Source organism: Macrobrachium nipponense, chromosome 47 (assembly GCF_015104395.2).
Source record: "Macrobrachium nipponense isolate FS-2020 chromosome 47, ASM1510439v2, whole genome shotgun sequence".
Classification (NCBI taxonomy): Eukaryota; Metazoa; Arthropoda; class Malacostraca; order Decapoda; family Palaemonidae; genus Macrobrachium; species Macrobrachium nipponense.
This window is the reverse complement of record NC_087222.1, coordinates 17,064,386-17,090,706: the sequence shown is the minus strand read 5'-3', so window position 1 is coordinate 17,090,706 and position 26,321 is coordinate 17,064,386. Positions and strand designations below refer to the sequence as shown.

Here is a 26,321-nt window from a genome sequence, read left to right as displayed (position 1 = left end):
CTGGCCGAAGAGCAATTGGTATCCCCTAATTCTGGAGCTGGGCCAAAAATTCGTCGTCCTCTTCGGATCCCCAATCCCAGGCTCTCCCAGTCAGTACAAACGAAGACTGTGTTCGCTTCCTCAGGGATTCTCAAAACCCTAACTTTATGGATTTCATGAAGTTTGCGGCAAAAAGAGATGCGAATATTGACCCTCAGAATATTCTCTTCTGGAATCCGATAAAAGGGATTCAACTTTGAGACAGTATGATGCTGCTGTCAAAAAGTTAGCAATCTTCCTGAGAGAATCTGATTATTAGAATCATGACAGTTAATTCAGCTATATCCTTTTTCAGATCCTTATTTGAAAAGGTTTAGCAGCTAGCACGATTACGACAAACAAGTCAGCCTTGAAAAAGATATTTCAATTTGGGTTCAACATAGACTTGACGGATTCCTACTTCTCGTCTATTCCTAAGGCATGTGCTAGACTTAGACCTTCTGTAAGGCCTACGTCAGTTTCATGGTTCTTAAACGATGTTCTAAACTGGCTTCAGAAACCGATAATGACACATGCTCGTTTATAATGCTCTTAAGGAAAACACTGTTTTTATTAAGCTTAGCTTCAGGAGCAAGAATTTCAGAACTGTCGGCTTTGTCCAGAGATCCGGATCATATTCAATTCCTTCCCACAGGGGAGGTACTACTTTCTCCGGAACGTAGCTTTTTTAGCAAAGAATGAAGACCCTTTGATGAGGTGGGAACCTTGGAAGGTACTACCCCTTCCACAAGACGTATCTCTTTGCCCAGTTACAACTTTACGAGCCTTTCTGTCCAGGACCATCCTCATCCTCATCGGGTCCCCTCTTTAAGAGGGAAAAAGGTGGAACTTTATCCATTAAAGGCATCAGGCAACAAATCCTGTACTTTATTAAGCAAGCCAATCCTGACTCTTTCCCGAAAGTACATGATGTCAGGGCAGTAGCCACCTCAATTAATTATTTCCAACACATGAACTTCGATGAGTTGAAAAAAGTATACCGGATGGAAATCGCCGACAGTGTTTTCAAACGCCATTGACCTGAAACGTCCTTGGAAGCTCTGAAATTTTCAGCAGTAGCAGCGTGAAACATAGTTTCCCCTGATTCTAGTTAAATTGTAGTAGAAGATTCAGTCCTCCTTTCTACCTGCTTCACCCAACAGTTTCGTCTATTCCTACCCGTGGTTTCATTTACATTCACCTGGTGTCTTAGCTGCTTATATGATGATGTAGTGTGTGCCCCCTATTTTTTGACTAGGGACACTCACGGATGATTATGGATTTTTGATCTCATGGATGTTACCCCCTTATTTTTATGCTAGGGGATACATCTCATTTGTATAACTGGTTTATGGGTTTTGTATATTAAGTCATATGCATTCCTTATATTATCCTTGTTGTTTAATTTGTTCATTTGATTATTTTAATTGCTATTATATTTTGATACATGCCTTTACACAGATACCATTTGTTACATGTAAGCCAATTTACCTCTACATATGTAATTACCTTATGATAAGAAACATGTTTAGAATTAAGGTAATTTAAGCATATTCTATTTTTGTATCACTGTGTATTTGTATCTTTTAGCAATTATATTCTTTTTTATATTTACTTTATTTTTTATTTAAGACCTATTCTGATTTATTTTATTACTTTTGTTTACAATCTTGTGCTATTTCTCTGGTACGATTTCGCGCAGCGACACGAGCTGAGCCCAGAAAAGGGATTTTGACGTAAGGAAAAATCTATTTCTGGGCGATTGGCTCGTGTCGCCAGCGAAATCCCACCCTACCCATCCCTTCGCCCAAGATTGTCTGCTAACTTCAGGATGGCCACCAGAGGCGCAGCAGTCGGCAGCATGGGATGGAGTAGTAGTAGTACGAGCTGCTCACTCTGTGGGTCGGCTCTCCTCATGGAGGGTTTTGTTGTGGGAGATTTCTATTGGTATTTGGCTTTTCGTGGTATGGTCTCACTCGCCTAGTGTTCATACCGACCCCCTCTTGGAGGGTGAGGCGAGTCAGTTATACTGACCTTTTTCCTTTATTTTTATTTATTCTCTGGGGTATGTGTTAGTACATTTTTACCCTAGAAATAATAGATTGAAAGGATATTTTCGCTGGCGACCACGAGCCAAATCGCCCAGAAATAGATTTTTCCTTACGTCAAAATCCCTTTTTTAGTGACTGATATGGCATTGCGGAAGGAGGCATAGGATATTCTCCTATTATCTCTTTTCCTTTTCAGTAAGGTGTTGAGTTTGGAGAGCCAGGGGTAAGTGTACCTGGAGCACCAACCACTCTCAGTGTAGGTGTCAGTGTTTTCTGGTTGTTTTATTTCAGTGCTGCACGTGGGGCAAGGGTGGGCACATATTATACTTTGATAGCCATAGGAGCATTCCCCTTGGTGCAAAGTTCCCCCGAAGAAGGAGGTGACCCTCAGCCTACCTCCACACCACTACGAGTTAAGATCACCAACAACCAGAGGCCGAAGCTATTCATCTGCATAGCTCTGATTAGGAATGATAAGCATGTTTTTTCAGTGCAAAAACTTTTTTATTCAAATTCATTACATGACTTAATGCTTTAGAGGAGAATATGTCCATGATCCCATCTCCATTCGGGATGTGGATCGCAGTACAGGAAGCCCCTTTGGTTATCAGCAGGGGATCTGATCTTGGCAGGGCACTGATAATTGAAAAACCACCTTTAACCGAAACTTTGTGATTTATGGGATTTATGGTGCTTATGGCACCATAAATCAGATTCTATGGTGCTACACAAGTGCCATAAAACCAGATTGCCATTAACCGAGTCTGTCAATAACCAGGGACTGCTTATAATTACTGGGTTAGTCACATATACACAAATTATATTTTTATAATAAAATAAGGTTTTGTTAATACTTAAACAGCAATTACATGACTGGTGGCCACCCACTTCCACGCTGATGAACATTATGCATAAAACAGAATGAAGTTAGGTAAATCGTTCATAGTACAGTGATACCTCGACATATGAAATTAATTAATTCCGTGGCGAGGGGCCTTCGTAACTTGAGGTTTTCGTATCTTGAACCGCATTTTACATGTAAAATTGCCTAATTCGTTTCAAGCCCTACAAAAACACCCACCCCAGTAAATTTTTATAATAAAGCTAAATGACCAATAAACAATGAAAATACAACAATTTTCGACCATTCAGTACCTAACTTAATACCTACTACTAATATACCTGTAAAAAAGTGTATTAGTGTACATGGTATACAAGAAATACTGTACGTTACAGGTTGGACACAGTTTCCCTGGTTACACCACCTTCATGAGGGTACTTCGAAAAATTATTGGTAACAGTGTTTACTGGGGGAGGGGGATGGGTGGGGGGGACTCTTTCTCTCTTGAGCAAGAGTTCCACCATTAAGCTCTGGAATTCTTTCGGCGGGAGGAGTCATTAGGTATGGTTGGAGAAACACACGCACACACACACACACACACACGGTAAAAGAAAAAAAAAATCTGAGCAGGTTATATCGCTTTAACTATGATTACTGTTTCACTTGTAATATAAGTTTGTTTATTAAGGTTCCATTTAACTTTCGTCTAAGGCGTTATCTTACCACCGTGTCTGTTATTATATATCGGTCATAGTCATTACGCAATACTTAAAATTGATAAAAATTTTAGAGTTATATTGGTATTGGAGAGAATCACGAACATCATAACAAGATATTTTAACCTTATCACGTAAGCCAATTTATAGTATCGGTTGCAATGCGTTTCCTACCAATAATATAATACGAAGCTATCAAGAGAAGCGCAGCAGCAGATCATTGAACATACCCAAAAAATCAGTGAACGTGTTGAAAGTGTCCGACACCTTAGCTCTCTCTCTCTCTCTCTCTCTCTCTCTCTCTCTCTCTCTCTCTCTCTCTCTCTCTCTAATTTTAAGTGACATGTCATCTAGAAATACCACTGCGCTAAGTATGCAGTTTTGATATGTCATTAACATTAATCTTGACTAAACTAAAATATTGAGTTCTTGTTGTTAAGCCGTCTTACAGGTTTTGGAATTTTAAAATGTAATTCAAACTGACAAGCTTCTTGCTTTTGCTGTACCGATGTCCTCAGCGTGGCTTTGCTACAACTGAAATGGGTGGGGGACTAGGGGTAAGGTGGGCCTGTTGCGACCTCGATGAGTGGACGAAGTACTAGATATGCTCGTGGATAGAGTGTATGGCTAACGAAAAGCTCCAGTTGAAATATTTACTTGTTTATCTTTAATGCCTGCGTGTTTTTAGTGTTTATCCTAATATTATTATAGTACTGTAGATTTTCTGAATACAACAACATTTACAAGAAGGAGGATTGGGTTAAACTCACTCCCTCTTGTAAATACATATAGACTGAAAAGGAGAGAGAGAGAGAGAGGAGAGAGAGAGAGAGGAGAGAGAGAGAGAGAGAGAGAAGAGAGAGGAGAGAGGAGAGGAGGAGAGAGAGAGAGAGGACTAGACGTTACTGAGGAATCAAAATGAAACTACTAGGGACAGAGAAAATTCCACATGTAATGGAAAGTGAAGAAGGACTCCCAAACTTGGTGCAAACTTTTAACCATTCCAATATGGTAAACTTAATTCGTTTGCCAATGATAAACAATTGCTGATATTCAGAGGTTTCATGTATTAGTCATGTTGGGTTTGTTATTCCCTCTTGAATATACTGTAGAGATTATTCCCTACACGCCGTTCATTACAATAATTGTTACATGATATGGATAAACATATCTACTTGGCTTATATTTTCTAATATATTAATTGTGATACATGTTTTAATGTCATACGGACAGAAATTCCTTTCGCTCTTATCATCATTCGTGTGAGGATAAGAGACAGACGTCTCTATTGTTAAACAGCCCCTTCAGTCATTTAACTGTCCATTGTGGAAAGGGCTATTTGGAGAAATGTGGTTTGATGATATCGTCCTATGGTTCTCTTTTTAGATAATTTTTAAAGAAAAAATAAGGATAGCGAAATTCCCTTTAGATTTTGAACTTCTTTAAAATATCAAATTCACCTTTTTAATATATAAATTATAATAATCTGACCTGGAGCTAAACGATATGCATAGGTCTGATTTTTTTTTTACATCATACGACATGGAAGTTCAGCGGAAGCCATGGGGTAATCCAAATATACACACTAAATTTTTACATTTATTTTTAATATTAGTGAGAAGTCCAGCCACCTTCCTTCTAGATCACCTCTTGCAATCTGTTAGGCATAGAAGATACGTGGTTTCTGACGATCTGTGGTCGGTTGTGGAAGACTTTCCATTGTGTTCCCAGAGGTTCATAAGTTGATCTGGTCTCCTCTCCCTCTCAGGCTCTCAACATTTTACCAAATTAGCCTAAATATTCTCAGTGAGGTTCATGTCTGTATCCTTACAGATCCTCTCGACCTTGAAACCATTCCTGGACTATTCTGGCCGTATGGATGGGGCAGCGGTCGTGAATGAAAATAACAGGAGCAGGTGGGGAGGAATAATTCTGCTGTTGAAGTGAAAGAAGTTAGAAATCCTGAAGAATTTAAATGTATTTTTCACCAGTGAACCTCCACTCAATCCTGGTGATATCATCCAAACAATGTGTAAGAAGATCCAGCCCCACACGTTTACTGTGACATGCCTATTTCTGGTCACTCGTAAATGTTTCTTCTGTAGTATAATCTGAAGGGAAAAAATCTAATTTTTAACAATTTACGCTTTGCTTTTCGTAATAGGGAATATAATGCTATATCGTTTGGGGAAATAAAATGCTAAGTAACAACCCTTGCAATAAGTTAAGAATGTTTATTCATCTGCAAGGATTAATACTTATAATAGCATTAAGTTTGATCTGCAACAGTCCGTTATGATATGATATTCTTTAATTCAGTAAACAGTCTGAACTCTATATTATAAGTTTGCCTACGTGATTATTCATAACATTAATAATGTATTTGCTTAATGCCTGAAAGCTGGCCATAGGGTGGTTTTCAATGAAGAATTTTTATTTTCACACTTCTTGTGGCAATATAATTCAATTAGCGGAAAATACATGGTTATTGACAAAATTATTATCTTTTGATTATAATATTACCCTTGCTTAAAATTATTATACCCCGACTGTTATTAATGATTATAGAAACTCACCTTATATTACTCGGTCTTCAGTTATGTATTCTGCCGTGACTTCTGCTAGTAAAAGACCTTTCATCACTGCACTCTATTGACCTTGGTCACTGCATACGACTCGAGACAAAAATTCCATATCCTCCCCCACACACTATTGAACAAAGGCAAGCCTATCAGCACGATGCCGTTCTGCGAGAAATTCCTTCTTGGCAGGAATTCTATGAGGTATTCCTGCCTCATGCAGACGTCTTCGCAACGCGTCATAGCCGAAAACATTTCAATGCCAGACGTTTCACGAATAGCAATAGTATTGGTAAAAGGATCTTCTGCTGTTCGTCGAAAGTCGTCGTTATCCTAACGTGTGGTCATTCGTGGTGGAGGTCTTCGAACTGAAATACGTAATTAACATGCAGATACCTAGATAATCAAGATAATTATAGCCTGTTACATATGGGAAATGCTATTTGGTATTCTGGAAGTAAAGAGAAAGAATCACTATTAGAGTTCAACAGGACCAAGGCAACTGTAATTTAGGTTTCATAATTTCACGGGTTATAAGGTTTATAGTTTTAAAAATTAATAAATAAATGAAATAAATAAATGCTATCCAAAGTCGGTCAATTTCCCAGTCTAAGCGTGCCTCCTTTTCCATTTATTTACTGTTGTAGAGGAGACTTCAAGACGCTGTACAACAGCACGTACTGAAAGCCCACTTTCTCGTAGAGCGACCATCTGCGCCCGGAGAACTATAATGTTTGATGGTTTCATTTGGGAGACTATAACGAATACTACTAGCAGAGGAGAGATAACCTATCAAAATTTATGCAACACCTCAATCTAGCCATGATTGGGTGACAAAATTGTTAGCGTGTGATAGGGGTGCTGTAGCAGTGATATCGTTATCACTAAACAAAGTGATATATTAAATCACACGATTACTGGGACTGATTGATTGATTGGCTGTTACTGGCATTGCAATATCTCAGGTCATTACTGTCATTGATAACGTTTAAAATTCTGTATGTCTTCAAATGATAAATTGTCAATTGTCTGTTTGAAACACTGTTTACGAAAGGTGGTGCTGTTCCTCTCTTAACGTGAATTCCACTAATCAGCTTACGAGCTGTTTTAGTGTATAAGAGGGGTTGTTACTTAGCATTACATTTCCCCAAACGATATATCATTATTTTCCCTGTTACGGAAAGCAACGCGTAAATTGTAAAAAATTTAGATTGTTTTCCTTCAGATACCACCGAGGAAACATTTACGCTCCGGCTTGTAACCGTAAACGTGTAGGCCTGGATTTCCTTACATGGTATATGTGATATCACCAAGAAGGCTTGATTTTGCCAAACGTTATGCTGATAAGGGACTTGTGGGGCTGGGTCATCTTTACTGACGAGAAGTGCTTCTCGTCCACATCGCATGGGAAGCTGCATTGTTGGCGAACAAATATAACTCGTTATGATAAGCAAAATCATTACTTGCATCAATTATCAATTGCATTCTTTATATTAATTTTCATATTTTGTTCCACGGAAGTGGACTGTCAAAATATATAAAGGGAGTAAACATAAATAAGAGTGCTATTTCTGAGATAAATATTAGGTAAGGGACAGTGGCATCATTTGCTCTTTTTCCTCAAATATAATATATTAAATAAATAATTAGACTGTTGTTCATCACCGAGAATTTAAATTCTACAAAGGTATATATATATATATGATTTATATTATACACCCCCATTTTTTTCTCTCATTCAGATATGAACCCCGTAACATCGTTGAGGAGGTGGTTCGATCCAGCCATGTCACCTGCAATGTATGGGACCTGGGTGTGTGTGCATGGTATGGGTGATGTGTTCCGTATCGAGGTACGATTTACAGCAGCTAAGTATGTTGAGCTGCTGCAAGCCTCTTTCTTGTCTTCGTTACGAGAAAGGAATTTTCCCTTCCCACCAGGGCCCATTCTGTTCATGCACGATCGGAGTCCCATTCACACTGCTTGCGTTGTTCAAGAGTGGTTTGCCGGACAGGATAACCTGCTTCTTGAATGGCCAAGCAAAGGAATATATATGAATGTGATTGAACACTTGAGGGCCCAGATGGTGAACATATGGAAAATGGAACATGAGAGAACAACACAGCACTCATGGCTCACATCAACTCTCAGTGGGAAATTTGTAGACAAGACCGCAGCAAATTTTCAACCTGTTTCATTCGATGCCCGACAGATTGAGGGAAGTGACTGAGAGAGAGGGTGGATGGTCAAGGTATTAGATTGGATAATATAAATGTTATATTTTTTGTAATAGGACATAAAATGTCCTCATTTTGTTCTCATTAGTTATTTGATTATATGTTTTAATAAACATAATAATTCACAACACAACAAGTATTTATTAAAACCATGACATTCGTGATATAATATTCGAAGTATCTGTAAACAAAATGGCATAATGCCTCCATACAATATTGAGAGTATTACAGTAAACTTTCCTACTTACTCAGGCCCCACATGTTTTTGACGTCTTCCTAATGACCGTTTCTTGTTAACAGCATTGAATTATAGAACTGAATGACTCGCCGAGCACTGTTTTCATACAGTGAGGTCGGTAACAGTATTGGCAAATTGCCTTACCTGTATACTTTGTTCACTGTGGTGTGGCCGATACAGATAAGATACTTCGCCACTTATTTTCGCTTATTAGCTTCTTGGAGTCTATTAAAATAGTTTCCATTATTTGAAATGTAATGCTTTATATCCTACTGATATTTTCAATGTATCTTTGGTTAAAACCTAAGTTATATGAACAAGAGTAAAAACATGGCATATTCTTTGGCCGTCGTTGTCGTTTCTGAGTATAGGGGTCATATGCTCTGTGGGACATTTTAAAAGGTAACTGTCAATTCAGTAGATGATACTCTCTTTATGTCAGCCACTATAAGGAAAGCCCAAATGACATCACCTATCACCCGAGGTCAACGAAATATATAGTCTATAATATATCAGTGCATACATAATTTTAGAAAAAAACAACAGTTAACCTTTAAAAGGTCAACCACGTCATATGACGTGTTGCAGAAGTCGTCCCACACATGTTGTTTATGTCATGTGACATTCTTAAGTTTTTAATTTTGTGCGCCTTCATAGCTTATTGTATCGATATTGGTTCTGTACTACTTAGTGCCTTATTAGAGGTCTTGCTGGCCGTTTGCACTGCTCGTCTTCCATTTGTATGAACTGCGCGGGGTAGGGGAGGTAAGGGTGGCCTAGGAGGTTGTCAGAAACGTCAAACCAGCTAATCCTGTGTGGCAAAGGATTGGTGGCGATAATTTTTTGCCGCACACTTTCGATTTTGATGATAGTATATCAAGAATAAAGTTTTTTTTATTCTATTTTTAATGATTCTATAATGGAAATGACTGCAGAGATCTAATCGTTAATTTCATGTTATGAAATGGGGTAATTTATCAAGCGAACACTCAAGGGAACAAGAGTTTATGACATTACAATATCACAGATGAGAAATTTCTTTGCTTTGGTTATGCTTATGGGTATTGTCAGGAAGGGCAATCTTCGATATTATTGGGTCACTGATCTTCTTATGAATGCACTAATGACATATGAGAACTGCATACTGAGCGTAGGGGTTTTTCTTGTCACCAAGTTAGCTAGTATAGCTGAGAGAGAGAGAGATAAGTTAGCTAGTATAAGAGAGAGAGAGAGAGAGAGAGAGAGAGGAGCTAAGTGTCAGAGACTCAACAAATTCATTGAGTTTTTGGGTATATTCAATCAAGTGCTGCTGCGCTTCTCTTTATAGCTTCTTATTGTAGAATTTGTAGGAAATGTACTGCAACCGATGCTGTAAACTTGGCTTACGTGATAAGGTTAAAATATCCTGTTATGATGTTCGTAATTTTCGGCAATACCAATATAACTTTAAAATGTTGATCAATTTTAAGTATTGTGTAATGAATATGACTGAGATATAATAATAGACACTGTAAGATAATGTCTTGGCCGAAAGTTAAATGTAACCTTAATAACCAAACTTATATTACAAGTGAGACAACAAACTTCATTACAACGATATAAACTGCTCAGACTTTTTTTTACTCCGTGTGTGTGTGTGTGTGAGTGTGTGTGTGTCTTTCTCCAACCATACCTAATAACTCCGCCCACCAAACGAACTCCAGAACTTACTGGTGGAACTCTTGTTAGCAGAGAAGGGGTTCTCCCCTCCCATCCCCATCAGTAAACACTGTTACCATGTAATTTTTCGAAGTCTCGCAAGACGGTGTACCAGGGAAACCTGTGTCCAACTGTACATGTAGTAAAATGTGGAACCTTACCTTTCGAGTGAGGCTATCTACGAAAGTGGCGACAGAGAAGGAGGACAAACAGCAGAAAAAAAATTACGTAGTATGTACACTTAACGAAACACATTAAAAATGTTAGGAAACATAGACTAAACTTTACGAAACACATTAACAAAACCGTAACACTTAACTTTACAAAAAACTTAAAATTAGATTTCTTTTGTCTTTTTTTTATTTTTACATTTTACTTTTTTATACTTATTTTTTTTTTTTTTTTTTTTTTTTTTTTTTTTTTTTTTTTTTTTTTACAAAATTGCAATTTCTTCATCACTTTCAACTTTATGTTTTTTCGTTGTATCAATTGGATCTTCCTTTTTGCTTATTCCTACTAAAGGCCTCTTTAAAAAATAACTATCCAAGGAAGATTGCTTCTGCCTACGTTTCACAATGTTCCTGAAACAAAGGCAAACATCATCCAACTGCACAAGCATACGACCTGTGTAAGCCTTTTTGGGGAGTCTCTTTTTTACAAATGATTGCACCTTATGAAAAGCAGCTAGAGCATCTTTAATTTCTGCTGTTGCCATAGGGTTGTCCTCCTCCTCCTCACCGCTGCTAGAGAACTCTTCTTGAATGACGTTATGTTGCATGGCCTCCAACTCCTTCAGGTCATCCGTCATAAGCTCCTCTTGATGCTCCTGGAGAAGGTCATTGATGTCGTCCTCGTCGACAACCAGCCCCATGGACTTGCCAAGTGCAACGATCTCGTCAAGATCTGGTTGCAAAACAGTTTCAGGATCGTCAACTGTTTCTGAATCTGCACCAGCTTCGCCCATGTCGAATCCCTCGAAGTCTCGGGTGGATACGCCATCAGGCCGGAGTTCCCTCCATGAGGAATTCAAGGTTCGCCTCGAAACCTCCTGCCAAGCTTGGTCGATGAGTCAGATGCAAATGACCATGTCGAAATGCTCCTTCCAAAATTCAAGCAAGGTAAGGTTTGTGGTATCAGTGATGTCGAAACATCTCTTGAAAAGATGTTTCGTATGCAGCTTCTTGAAGTTCGATATCACTTGCTGGTCCATGGGCTGGAGGAGAGGGGTGGTGTTAGGCAGAAGATAAAGAACCTTGATAAAAGAATACTACGCTAGGATATCTTCCGCGAGGCCAGGAGGTGAGCAGGGGCATTGTCCAACAACAGCAGACATTTCAGAAGGAGGCGCTTCTCTTCCAAGAATTTCTTCTTGTCGGGCCGAAACACAGATTTACCCACTCGGTGAACAAGTCTCGTTACCCAGGCTTTCGCATTAGCCCTCCACATCACTGGAAGCTTCTCCTTTAGCACTTTGTGGGCCTTGAAGGCTCGAGGAGTCTCCGAATATTACACAAGTAGGGGCTTCACCTTGCAATCCCCACTGGCATTCGAACAGTGTGAGCGTAAGCCTGTCTTTCATAGGCTTATGCCCGGGTAGCTTCTTCTCTTCCTGTGTGATGTACATCCGACGAGGCATTTTTTTCCAAAAAAGGCCAATCTCATCCCAGTTGAAGACTTGCTGAGGACTGCAGGCTTCGTTGATGGTCATCTTGTCGAACGTCTTAATAAAGGCTTCGGCTGCTTTCGTGCCTGAGCGGGCTGCCTCCCCATGCTGCACCACCGAATGGATGCCAGTCCGTTTACGGAATTTTTCTAACCACCCATGAGAAGCCTTGAAGTCTGGGGTTGGCATCGATGTCCCTTCTCCTCCGTCGTCTTCGGCCTGGGCAATCAAATTGCCGAAAATAGCGCTGGCCTTGTGGGAGATTGCCGTCTCTGTTATCGTATCGCCAGCAATTTCTTTGTCTTTTATCCAGACAAGAAGCAGCCTTTCTATCTCATAGTGCACGTGGCTCCTCTTGCTAGACAAAATAGTAACACCCTTGGAATGTGTAACTGCTTTAATGGCTTCCTTCTGCTTAAGGATGGTGCCTATTGTCGACGGATTTCGGCCATATTCCTTAGCGATCACACTCAAATGCATCCCAGCTTCATACTTTTTAATTATCTCCATCTTTGTCTCCAAAGAAATCATCCTCTTCTTTCCGTGAACTTTAACTTTCTTGGGACCCATGACTACGTATATACTGTACATAATTAAGTTATGTAGTATACGTATGTACTAAAGTTCTCACACAACACGATAAAGTAGTACAACAACAAAATCACTTACGAAATTATGTTAATAAGTGAAATCGTATAGAATGAACGAATTCGGCGTGCGTTTAGAAACGAAGCTGCTATCGAGTGGCCGAAAAAGCACGCCGCTACTTAGATGCATGATGGGAGAGATGCTGACCAACAGGAGAGCAGGATCTTATGGCAGTGACTAGCATCAGGAACCAATGGGAGAGTGGGAGGTTGGTGGCGAGTCTACTCAGTTGGCGGCTCGCGAGTTTTAAAATTGTTATCGGTGGTCCGGGCGAATGTATGTAGAGCCAAACAAATCTTCATATTTGCTTTTGTAACTCGAATTTTTCTTAAGTTCAGCCTTTCGTATGCCGAGGTACCACTGTATTGCCATTGGGGGATGGCACTGAGTCATCTAAATTTGAATATAGGCTGCCTTACATGTGGAAATCTTAGCAACATAAATACTGGGTAAGTATATACAAAACCTTATTTCATTATAAAGATATCATATATTTAGTTCATATTAATGTGGATGTACCCAGAACATTTAACAGTATGGAATTAAAACCTATACAGATTCACACAGGGACACAGAAAACAGGAATGGGAAAAATTCAATTTGTTCACACATGTTTAGCACTACATTAGTCTAACATTTGGTACTGTATTGTGTATAGTAAACTTCTGTGTTAATGAAGATCACTTCTCTTTGCCACAGGTAACCTGTTTTGTTATAAATGATCGCTGATAATCTATAAAGGAACACGTTTTCTTCGTATCGAGTTAATTTTCCTCAATAACATACTCTAGGTAAGTGATATAAAAGTGAAGCCATTGCAATAAAAGAGAATGTCCCTAAATTATATTGAATCTTGTCACTTAATGACACAATTGCATTTTTGAAGACCAAGGCTGTGAGTTATTCACGATGCACTGAATGACATTTTTGGCAGCTTTCATCTTGTTACTTTGAGCTTTTGTTTTGAATGTTAACTTACCACAAAGTACAAATAATCTGTTGTTCCTACACAATACACAAACCCTTGGCCTTTATCATAGGAATTGTCTTCAGCAAAGCTGGACCTTTAACAGCAGTTAACTAATGAATGACCGGGTGGGAGTCCTGCCCTACTAGTTGGCAGAGTGTCACTTTACCTTCAGCCATGGATGTGCTGCGCGCTGCCCTCGGCCCTGCTTGCCGTTTGCTTCACTTTGCTTTGCTAAACATCACTCCTTCCTGGTGTGGTTGATATTCTGTTTTATTCAAGGGTCTTACCAAACTGTTAATGAGCTGTAGGATCCCTACTGCAGTAGACCAAAATTCAGACTTTTGTGGTGCGTCACCATCACTAGTGTAGGTGGCAAATAACTGCCCACTTCCAGTAAACAGGTATGATGACACCAAACCCCTCAATTCGATTTTTGCCGGCTTCCATGTAACATCGGTGGTTTTTTCACTTACGTGTGATTCTATGACATACTATTTCATTGTGGCTTTGTTTATTTCAATTATCTTAGCTATTCTAATTATCTTTTCCTGCCATTTATTCTCAAAATGTCAGATTCTAGTTCATCTGGGGTTAGGTTTTGCACTGATAGGTGTATGTAAAACTAGATTAGTTAAGGAGATTTATGATTCCCATTCTAGATGCACTAAATATCAGGGTCAGGAGTATAACAGAGAGTCAACATGTTCTGAGTGTCAGGAAAGGGAGGAGGAGAAATGGAAACTATGCATTTCTCATGCCAAGAAAATTGCCAAAGATAGGAAGAGGAAGCAACCCTTAGGGCTGAAAGTAAGGCTATACAAACCCTCTTTCCTTTACATTAGGAATTACTATCAGCATAGGTTAGGATATGGCCATTAAATTCTTGAACAAGGTGGTTAGGCAGTAACTACCAACTGGTAGACGGGTAGGCCCACCTGCCCAGATGTAAACACTCCACTTTGATTTTGGCTGTCTTCCAATAAGGATGTTTTTTTAGCTTTTGCTGTGATATTGGTCCTCGATTGTGTGTACTGTTCCTGTGCTGGAAATCATATTCACTTGTTGCTTTTATCCTGGAGTTTCATCACTGGACAGCACCTTTGCAACTGCCCTGTGATTATTAAATCTACTTCTGCTGGTAAATGTACCTCATCCTGTAGAAGTAGTTTTGCAGAATTTGGAGAAGTCGAGGAGGAAGAAGCTCGTCAAGTGTAGTCATCTTCCTATTTGTAATCATCATATTTTCTTCAACCTCCACTCTCCCCCCAGATGCTGAAGCCTTGCCGAGGATGGGGGGCTTAGGGTTCAGCAGCTGGGCCATGATGCCTGGTGGGAACTACTTTCTCGCTGGGCCTTGGTGCCCAGCTGTTGATCCAACGAAATAAGTCAGCCCTTTTTCTTCTACTAAAAACATTTCATCTTTCTGCCTTCCTCCCCCTATAAGGTATGGATTCTATGATGACGACTATTGGCTTGGTTTTGGACATGATTTAGTCTAAATCTTGGGATTTGAAGGAGGGTGAGGATGGACGGCATGCCACCTCGCCCGTAGAACTCTAGTACCTGACGTGGTTGAGCGAGGGGAAAGTTTAATGTCAAACCTATCTTCAGTGCCGGGTCTGATCTCGACGGACATCATGACGCCTTAGCACTGGAGATAGGGTGTATTTCCGAGTAATTACCCCTAGGAAACGACCCTAATGAAAGGGATGACCCGTCCTCTAAGTGTGACTCCATGGTGGGTATGGGGAATATCTGGATGAACTATGTTTTTCACGTTCTATGGCAACCCCCCCTATTTCGGCTGACGACCCTATGCTTTTGTCAAAGGACTTGTCCACGGAACCCGAACTTCAATCAATCATGGTTGGTCCCTTTGATCAGGGTAGTACCCCTGGACCGAATGACAGACAGACACAGATGACGACCAAAGCAATGCGAGTAGATATACCGCCAAGAAATCTCAACAAAAAGCATCTGGCTCCAGTATTGTCACACTGGAACATATGCCATGAAGAAAAATAAAAAGTATGAAATAACTCCTGGGGTCTTTGTACCCAATTCATTTAATAAATACCTGAATTTGAAGCTTGAAGGTGACAATATTGACATTTTTCAAGTACACAGGGAAATCGTGAAATGTTGTGGCAGACAGCCAAAAATAACAGCCCAAAATGGAAATATGCTCCTTATAGAAAGCATCTCCCCAGAGGAGAGCAGTAAGTTGATGGGATTGTCGGACCTTGCGGGAATTATGGTTGAGTGCACTCCCCACTTTAGCCTGAACTCCAGCAAGGGCTTGATTTATGCCCCTCAATTGATGGCTTTTTCTGAGGAGAGACTTTTAACAGAGTTAAAAGACCAGGGTGTAATAAAGGTTGACAGGATGACAAAGAAGGTTGAAAATAATAGAATACCTCAGCCTACCTTAATATTAACTTTTAGTACTTTAAGACTTCCGGAATATGTCTCTGCAGCCTGGTATAGGTTTAAGATAAAGTTGTACATCCCAAGACCCAGAAGGTGTTTCCATTGCCAGCATTTTGGACACACCCTACAATCATGTCGATCCAAATTGCAAGAAAATCCTGCAGTCTGTGTCAACTGTGGAGAAGATGAGCATGGTATGTGCACCAGGGAACCTAAATGTGTTCACTGTGGTGAGGGACATGCATCATCGTCTCAGCAGTGTGATGTATATTTACTTGAAAAGGAAATACAAGCAATTAGAGTAATTGAAAGGACAACATTTAAGGAAGCACGAGAGAGAGCCAAAGCAAAGACTGTAAGACCCGGTCTAAGTTTTGCTACTGTAGTAGCAAAATTAAGAAACCAAAAGAAAGAGACAAATAAAAACACCCAAGTTAAGAGCACAAAAGGAAAATCAAATAAAGAATCATTAAAAAGACAGCTAACTGAATCATCTGAGTCGACTGATGATGAGAATATAAAGACAAGGTTCGCTAGAACCAACAAGAAAGACCCTAGTGTGGAATTGAAAAAAATTGAAGTGCCAGTTGAGATACACCCTCCACCATCTGCCTCTTTGGAGGCAAGGCCAGTGGTTGCTGGTCTGGTGCCAGCTTCTGTTGGTGCCAATTCCTCTTTGGAGGACAAACCAGCAGATGCTGGTCCCCCGGTGGCAGTCCTCACTGGTACCTCTGCCTCATCAGAGGTAGAGCTGGCTACTGCCAGCAATACAAAGACACATGAGGTGGTCTCTTTAGAAAACACCTCTGCTCTCTCCATCTCAATAGAGGTGGAGAGCGAAGAAACTAAAAAACCCTTCTGTGTCAAAGACATTGAAGGAAAAGATGTTGGCTCTACGAAGGCAATAACTCCTCCCAAGAAGCCAACAAAACTTTCCATCAAAATGCCTCCCCCTAGTAGAAAAAAGAAATCTCCCAGTCTTGTAAAAAGGAACCACAATGTTGGTCCTAAACATGAATAAATTCACTTCCATTATTCAGTGGAACTGTCAGGGACTGCGAGCGAAGTATGAGGAAGTGAAGCTTTTGATCTATGAGCACTCTCCTGTAGGGATATGTTTGCAGGAGACCATGCTAGGTGAATATACCCCTTGTCCTAGGGAATATGTTCACTATAGAACTAAATTTGATCCAGAAGTTGGAAATCATGGTGGATCCCTCATCTACATCCGTCGAGATGCTCCACACTACGAAGTGAAACTAAATACTCCGCTTCAAGCTGTGGCTGTAAGAATTAATTTAAGAAGGAAATATACTTTATGTTCCCTTTACATTCCACCCAATAGCCATGTCTCCCAAGAGAACCTAATATACTTAATGCAGCAACTACCAGAGCCATTTCTTCTACTTGGTGACTTCAATAGTAGACATCCATTGTGGGGAGATGTAACATCAAATCAAAAAGGGAATATGATGGCATCTTTAATAGAAAATGAAGATATAGGTCTTCTTAATACTGGAGAACCTACTCATTACCACATTCAGACAGGCACTGTCTCCTGCATCGACCTTTCAGTATGTAGCTCCAACTGCAGTGTTGACTTTAGTTGGAGAACAAGTGATGACTGGCATACCAGTGACCATTCTCCAATTGTGATCGACACCAATGATGGTCCACCTATCCCGAGATCACCACGGTGGTGCTTGGAGAAAGCAAATTGGAGAAAATTCAAAGACTTGAGTGAGTTGGAGGGGGATGCAAAAGATCTCCCAAGTGCAGATGATGCCATTGATCTACTCAATGGAACATTACATACTGCAGGTCTACACACGATTCCTCGAACTAAAGGATTATTCAGGAGACGGCCAGTACCGTGGTGGTCAGAAGATCTAAGGCTGTTACACCGAGCTACCAGGTCATCATTGACCAGGTGCCGTAGACATCGCACCTTGGACAATGTCATAATCTACAAACAATGTAGGGCACGATTTCGGAAAGCCATGAAAGCTGCCAGAAGACAAGCATGGGCCGGATATGTATCCTCTATTAACAGCAGAACACCAGTCTGTAGCATTTGGAAGAAAATAAGAAAAATTCAGGGTAAATTTACACCCAATCCTCCTCCAGTACTTGAAGTGAATAATAATCATATCACTGATGCCACAGAAGTTAGTAATATATTTTCAGAACACTTCGCTCGAGTCTCTGAGAAATCAGATAGTTCCCCAGGACATCATTTCAGAATAATGGAAGAACAACTGGTACTTGACTTTTCAGCAAAGAAAGCTGAATCATATAATATGCCTTTTTCTGAAAGGGAATTTGACTCTGCTTTAGCTAGGAGCAAGAACACTGCCCCTGGTCCAGATGAGATTCCTTATGAAATGTTTAAACACATTTCAAGGAACACAAAACTTTTTATAATAAGTATCATCAATAGAATATGGGATGAAAGCAGCTACCCTACCATATGGGAATTAGCTACCATGTTACCATTCCGTAAGCCTGGAAAAGATCCTCTCTGTGCAGCAAGTTACCGCCCCATTGCTTTAACTTGTTGTCTGTGTAAATTGATGGAAAAAAATGGTAAATGTAAGACTGATGTGGTATCTAGAGCACAACAATATTCTAACACCCTTCTAGTGTGGTTTTCGAAAAATGCACTCCACCCTGGACATCTTACTGCAACTTGAAGCCTCTGTCTGTGAAGCCTTTGCCTCCAAACAACATCATGTGACAGTGTTTTTTGATATAGAAAAGGCATATGACACTGCTTGGAGACATGGGATTCTGAAGAGTATGCATAATAGTGGTCTACGAGGCAAATTACCTTTATTTGTGAAATCCTTTTTACATTGTAGGTATTTTAAAGTGAAAGTTGGCAGTACTTTATCAGAGAAAAGGTGCCAAGAAGAAGGTGTTCCCCAGGGTAGTGTTCTCAGTGTAACACTTTTTGCTCTGGCTATAAACAGTGTTGCAGCTGTCATTCCAAGAGAGGTTTTAAAGACACTGTTTGTGGATGATTTGTCAATATCCTTTGCTGCCACCCGAATGACTGTAGCAGAAAGAAAGCTACAATTAACAATAAATAAAATAGTAAGTTGGGCTGAGAAACAGGGTTTTAAAATCTCTGTAAGCAAGACTACTGCTGTCCACTTCTGTCGTATCAGAGGAGTGCATCCTGATCCAGACTGTATTTGTATGGCCGTGAGGAAATCCCATGTGTAGAACAAGCGCACTTCTTAGGCCTAGTTTTTGACAGTAGATTGACTTGGGTCCCCATATCAAACATATAAAAGCAAGAGCCTAGAAGCTCTACACATCTTGAAGGTGCTTTCTCACACCAGTTGGGGAGCTGATAGAATCTTTACTAAGGCTTCATAAATCTTTAATCTTGTCAAAGCTGCATACGGTTGAAATATATTCTTCAGCTTCCTCATCTAACTTAAAACTTTTAGATTCAGTACATCATTCAGCTATTCGTATAGCCACAGGAGCTTTTCGTCATCACCAATATCTAGTTGCTAGTTGATGCAGGAGAGATGCCTCTTGAACTCTATCGCCAGTCATCATTACTTCGGTACTGGTTTAGAGCGCAAAGACTCCCCAAATCTCAGGCATTTGCTGTGGCAAATAGAAATATTTTTAATGGTTTTTACGAAAGTCATCCAAGGTATCCCATTCCTTTTAGCTATAGAATAAAACAAATTTTAGAGGATACAAATATTAAAAAATATCCCATTATTCCCTTTGTGTATCCCAGTACTCCTGTCTGGAGGTTGCCGGATGTGAAATTCTGCAGGTATTCAATGGAGCAAAGAGGAATAAATCTGATGAGGAAATAAGGCGGGCAATATTTTTAGAGCATGTATCAGAGCATATAGATACATGTTTTATATTTACTGATGGCTCCAAGTCCAATGCCGGCGTTGGATATGGAGTTTTTAGCCAATCTTTTAACCGAAGAGGTGCACTCCCTTCTATTGCCTCAAACTTTACAGCTGAATTGTATGGCATCCTAGTAGCACTGGAACATATTGTAACACTCCCCAGTGTGTAGCTACACAATATTTTGTGACTCCAAAAGTGCCTTACAGTCCCTGGAAGTCTTTAATACTGATCATCCCTGGTGTTGAAGATCTTGCAGTGGATCTTCTTGCACCAAAATAGAGGCAGCATTGTTTCATTTTGTTGGGTTCCTGCCCATGTGAACGTATCGGGAAACGAAGAGGCAGACAAGCTAGCCAAATCAGCAGCGCAAACTTTAGTACCGAGAAAATGCCCTGTTCCATATCGTGATACATTCTTCGATATATGGAAATCTGTCCAGTATTTATGGGCACTTCAGTGGGACAGAGTAGGCCCCAACAAAATGAAAGAAATTACTAGACAGACACACCCTTGGAAATATGACCTAATACCAAGGAAGTGGGAGGTTGTATTGTGTAGATTACGTATTGGCCATACGCGTTTAACTCACGGCTATCTGATGGATGGGGAGAATGAGCCCTTCTGTGATGATTGCTTAGTTCCACTAACTGTTAGGCATTTGCTGGTTGAGTGTCCCAGTCTAGTGGAACTTAGGAATCGTTTTTTAGCTTATAGTAGTGAAGCAGTGGTAATTATAAGCATGGCAAAACTGTTGGGAGAAAGCATGTGTGTTAATAACGTTATCTCTTTTATCAAAGAAGCTGGTCTTCTCAAATATATCTAACAGCTGTGCTGTCTTAGTATATACTTTTTTCCCTTTTGCTTTTGTTTTATATTTTATTCAGATTAATTAACAATTCTTTTTATTAGAATTTTATTTGATCAGAATTTTATTCTTATTTTTATCAGAATTTTTTTAAAATCAAATTTATATGTATCTCTTTTAAAAAGATAAAATTTATAATATATTAAACAAGATTTTAAATAACGTTAAAAGATCACACTTAGCATTCGGCGTCGGTGACCCTGGTAGTTGTGACGCCAGAAAACCTACAATCAATCAATCAATCAATCAACCTCCACTCTTTCGACTTAAGGCTCCCTGCCGAAAAAGAAGGTGGTCTACCCCTCTAAGAAATTTTGTCATGGGACTTCCAAGGGTCTGCCCCCTCTGTCTTCCGTTGGCTTGCCTGTTCCTTCTGGAACAGGAACTGTCATGCTGTCCCCAGGGTCTAGCATGTCGGGAGCTGTAGAAGTGCAAACTTCAGTTCACACTTCTGTTGCTAGTCCTAGAGGTTCTACCCCTAAGACTAGATCCATGTCGGGCGCTCATTCATGAGATTCCCTGAATGCATGCAAATCTACAGATTCGTGTGTATCTAGAGTCAATGACACAGAGTCTGCTCACCATCACGGCTCAGGAACTGAGTGGAAGAAAGGAGTAAGTCACTCAGGTGACCCATGCCTTGCTGGTGATCGCTCTTGCGGTGATGACTTGGTACCGTGCATGCAGTTAGACCAGTAGGGAGTCCCCCATTCAGTCCTCTTGAGAGGTTTCAGCCTCAACAAGGACTGGGACATGTAGGTGGATGGTACTGGCCCACGCCTGTCATTTGCACGCTCAACTACACCCAGGACATGGCAACCAGTCTGAGTTGTGGCAAATGTTTCTCCTGTCATGTGAGTTTTGTAACCATCCTCAGGAAATCATTTCTCCAGGACAAGAATTCTCTCCTAGACTCACGTTGTTGCCATCACTGCAGGTTGATGGCTGCCCGTGATTTGCTTCTCTGGCTAGTTCTGCTAGCAAGGCGACCGAGAGCGTTCACTCTTCCTCACCTATTCTCTGGATGATTCAGCATTGGGGGACTATGTTCCTGGAAGGATCTTAGGGTAACATCACATATAGGTCCACATCATGCTGGAAGGATCTTCTGTCAATGACGGAAAAACCTCTCACCGTCGCGACATCTGGTGTTTAGATTCTTAGGATTCAAGGACCTGGAGACTATGTTCTCCCTGGCTTTCTCTGTCCTTTGGACGGATTTCAATTTGTTGTCCCCTATGGGTTCTGGCATTTTGGGAGCCTCGAGTGTATATTCTGTTGCATATTCTGGTATTTATGCCTGTTCCTCCTCAATTTCTACAGGACTCGAGGAGGAGCCCCTCTCTGATGATCGTTTGATGGAATTTGGGAGTCGTGCTGAGCGCTTAAATTCTTTGGATTTTCTAGCACTCTCCGAGTGTTTTGGTCTTTTATGATCTGCAAACACTTGGGCGAGACGAGAATTCCCGATTATTGTTATTACAATAGCCACGAATCTCACTGAGTGCTCGAATTCCTTGGAATTTCTACCGATCTCAAGAGTGATTTGGTTTTCTGTAATTTCCAAACACTCAGGCAATGGGTATTCCCAATGATTGTTACAATAAATGGGAGTCTTGCCGAGCGCCTGGATCCATATGTTTCGCTGGCTCATGCTGAGTGCTCGGCTTCATCATGTTGCTTAGCACCAGAGTGAGACAGGGCTCACCCTTTTATTGACTTGCAAAAGTCGGGCTTGTTGATGATTACCACTCATAATTATGTAGTGGTGATCTGCTCGCCTCACTTGACTTGGCTCGGCCAGCCAGCCTGCCGAGCTGAGTGCTCAACTTTACTGAATGCAATCTCTGCTCTTGATCAGTGCGGTCCTTTGCCATGACATAGCACCCTCCCTTCCTGTGTCACAGCAAGTTTTCACAGGGGTCATCATCTTTGTCATCTTACTCCTCACCTCCCTCATCGAAGACTTCCACAGCCTAAGAAGAGGAAGGTAGTTTCTCCACCCCCAAGAAGTCTCGCCTCGAGACTTCTGAGAGTCTGCATCCTTTCCTTAGGGAGGAAGCAGTTGTCTGCCTCTTCAACTCACCTACTCCTTTTGGAGTGGGAACCGGGACACTATCCCTAGAATATAGTGTCTCGGGAGCCCCTGGAGTTCAAGCCCTGGTTTGTTATCTTGTCTCTGGTTTCAAGGGCTCTGGCTCATGGAAATGAGGCTGTGTCTGGTACTCTTGTACAAGTCTCTCCAAGTGTACACCCTCCAATGGGGGGTCGTACACCTACAGTCAGTGATGGGTAGTCTTCTCTCCATCATGCCAGTGGTGCAGGGAAAGAGAAGGGACTGAGCCACGTTGGTGGCTCGAACACACCTGTGAAAGCCAGGAAAGGAATGGCTATTCTTCAAGTGCCAAGATCGATATCACTGTCCCTTGGGACAAGGTATCTGAAGGAGATAGGAGGAGGTTCTCTGTTTAGTCCTCTTCTTAAGGTTTGAGCACGGAGAAGATAGATGAGTAGCAAGAGTTGGCAATTTCTCGCCAGCTTTTACTGCATTTAACTCTGCTTAACTTTCACTCGCATTTGAGTGAATGAAATTGTTGTAGGGAATGAATGCTTTGTTTGACAGAATTCAGAAAAGAGCGGGTAAGATTAGTCAATCCTCCTCTCTTTTTTTTCCCTCTACTTTCTGGGTTACACCGGGATGAATGAGGGAATAAGAGGAACTCTACAAAGTCTACTCCAAAGAGTTCGAATCCAAGAGACTATGTTATTGATTCAATCTTAGGATCTTACCGAACATATATCAGTCTGTTCTGGGTATGTTTTGGAAAAAACCAGTCCGGCTTGAACTAGTCCTGTTTGGTGTCCTATTATCACCATAGAAGTCTCCCTTCAGGACAGCTTCTCCTTCACTCTCTTCATTAGAGAATGACAGAGGTCTGCTTCCACCCTTTATTCTTGTCATTCGAATGAAGAAGAATTAGGCTGGAGGTCGATTTACAGGAAGCTACAAATATAATAGTATGTTCTCCTCGTGACATGTGTATGTTATCAGTTGCACTGTCCGAGTAATAGGCGCATATCTGTAAGTTAACTCTTTTGGTATGTGACCGAAACAAATAATACCTTCTCTTAATTAACCTGAAACTCAGGACAACCTTTCCGATTTTAATTTTGAGACGTCTATTGGTATTGTTTGCCAACAGCACCACAACATTTGCATTATCACCAAAGAAGAGGGTTTCTTTCCCACCCATTTCAGTTGAAATGCAGATTCTCGAGTGTATCTTTTTGCACTCGATGCCTCTAAGCCGAACGCATTCCATTATGGAATGCGATTCCGTTCATCTTAGTAATGATTCTCCTTTTTGAAGATTAACTACCAATCTAAATCTCTGCCAGACCATCAGACTTAGGTCTCTGGTTGGCTCGGAATTCTCGCATAAGGCCCACGTCTCATCCTCCACATTTACTGTTGTGAGAATTTTCAGACAGAGATATATCCCATTAGACTCATTATCATCCTTCTGTTTACCCCACAGTATAACAGAAGTCTGTAGTCTTCTGTTCCATCACACCTGCCCCACTGGCCGCTGCAACGACACAGAATGATTTTCTTTAGACAATTTGAGCTTTTTCTTCTAATATGTATTTTCTAATTTGTAAGATGTTCCATTATTCGTTGTTCACCCCAAATTGAAATTGGAAGTGGAAGATACGTCACCTGTTTCCCGCCCAACTAGCTCTGCTTCCAGAGTAGATACAAAAGTTCCTCCCGATCCAACCAACAAAATGCAGTTCTTCAGGCAGTACAATCCCTGTGTTTTCATTACTAAAAGACTCTCCACCTTCATTGCAAGCACCAACTTTCTCACCGAGTAGCAATGAAATAGTGGAATAACTTTTTCAGTCCTCTTTAAAACACCATGGATTAGAGCCTTCTTCACTGGTTGGTATCATCGACGGGACTTTTTCTGTGATCAGAATCTTGAGAGTTTACTTCTCTCCGATTCAACTGTGAAGACGTAGGTCCACATTCACCTTAGTCACTCACTAAGTAGTATTGTTTCTGATTCTATGAGATTGAATTACTGATGAGAAACTTCTCTGTCTTACCATCACAGGGTCTTCAGTCTCTTGAAAGCGTTTCATTCTCGTCTAATGTGCATATACCTCACAAGAATCATCATCTCATCTCTTGACATCATTGGCAAAGAAGATGGACGATTTGCATGGTTCGTTCTCAGCATCACCCTTCAAAATGCGGTGTCATGTTGTGACTACATCTCAGATACACAATAACTCGGCATCTATTGACGAGTCCAACTCCTTTGTAGGATCGAAACCCTTCACTGAGTGTTGATACCTTTATCCACTGCTGACTTCCAATGCAGAAGTGTCTAAGGACATGTCTTCCTCAGAGTCCTTTGAGATCGTGAGAAACTCCTCTGCAGTTTGACACATCCAATGTACGCTCTCTCAGAGAGCAAGCAGCGCCAATGGCTTGGTACTTATCACTCTGAAAAATGTCGGACCAGAAGAAAGATGCGGTCTCATTACAACCACATTTATGTCTTTCTTCCTTTGGGTCTGCCCACAGGTCATTGAAACCTCTTTTCCTTGGACCAGTGGTGGATTCTCACAAGTTTTGTTTGCTTACCTGGCTCCTTCAAGAGGGCAAGTTACATCTCACCTATGGTGTGCGGTTCTAGAGGTAAGAAGGATGCGAGAGTGACTGGTCTCTCCACCTTCCCCTCCTTTTACTTCTACTCTTTTTCTTTCAGGTTGAGGATAGGACTGGAACTTACATCTGCTGGTGAGGCTTTTGATGCAGTAAACTTGCACATCGAGTTTCCTTTCTATTGTTCTTATCAGAATCATAGAAGCAATCCCGCTCCTTCCTCAAAGAAGGGAAGAAAAGAGACTAGCAATAATGCAAAGCATTCCGAGAAATTTGCATTAATGCCTCCAACTTTGTCGAAAAGGCCCAGAAGTCTGACTCTTGATCATACAGCAACTATACACTGATCAAGTTGTCAGAGGCAGGGCACTCCTCCTCGCTCTTCTGACCAGGAGGAATATCCTAGGTATGCTGAACTCCAGTCAGTTCTGGAGGCTCACTCACATTCCTCCCACCAATCAGTGAGTCTTCCTAAAGTCATGGACTGAGGGATTGTATATCATGTAGGAACAAGTCACAGTTTTTTAAATTAAATTGTATTTTAATTAACTATACAAACCCATGGTCCTTTACATTAATGCCCACCTCATGCCACCCCTCAATCTGAAGCCTGCGCTGAAAGGCAAAATGGAGTGTTTACATCAGGGCAGGTGGGTCTTGTTCAAGAATTTAATGGCTGTATTCCAGCCTACGCTGAAAGTGATTCCTAAAGTAAAGGACCTCTGGTTTGTAGAGCTAGGAAATATACAATTTACTTCAAGAAATTTATATTGGGACGCCTGATGGCTCCCTGCAAAA

The 26,321-nt window shown here is 40.8% G+C and overlaps 1 pseudogene; it reads left to right on the top strand.

Annotated features, from left to right (window-relative positions):
* LOC135204737 (zinc finger protein OZF-like) overlaps positions 1–26,321 on the top strand; it is a 500,203-nt pseudogene that overhangs the window by 461,767 nt on the left and 12,115 nt on the right.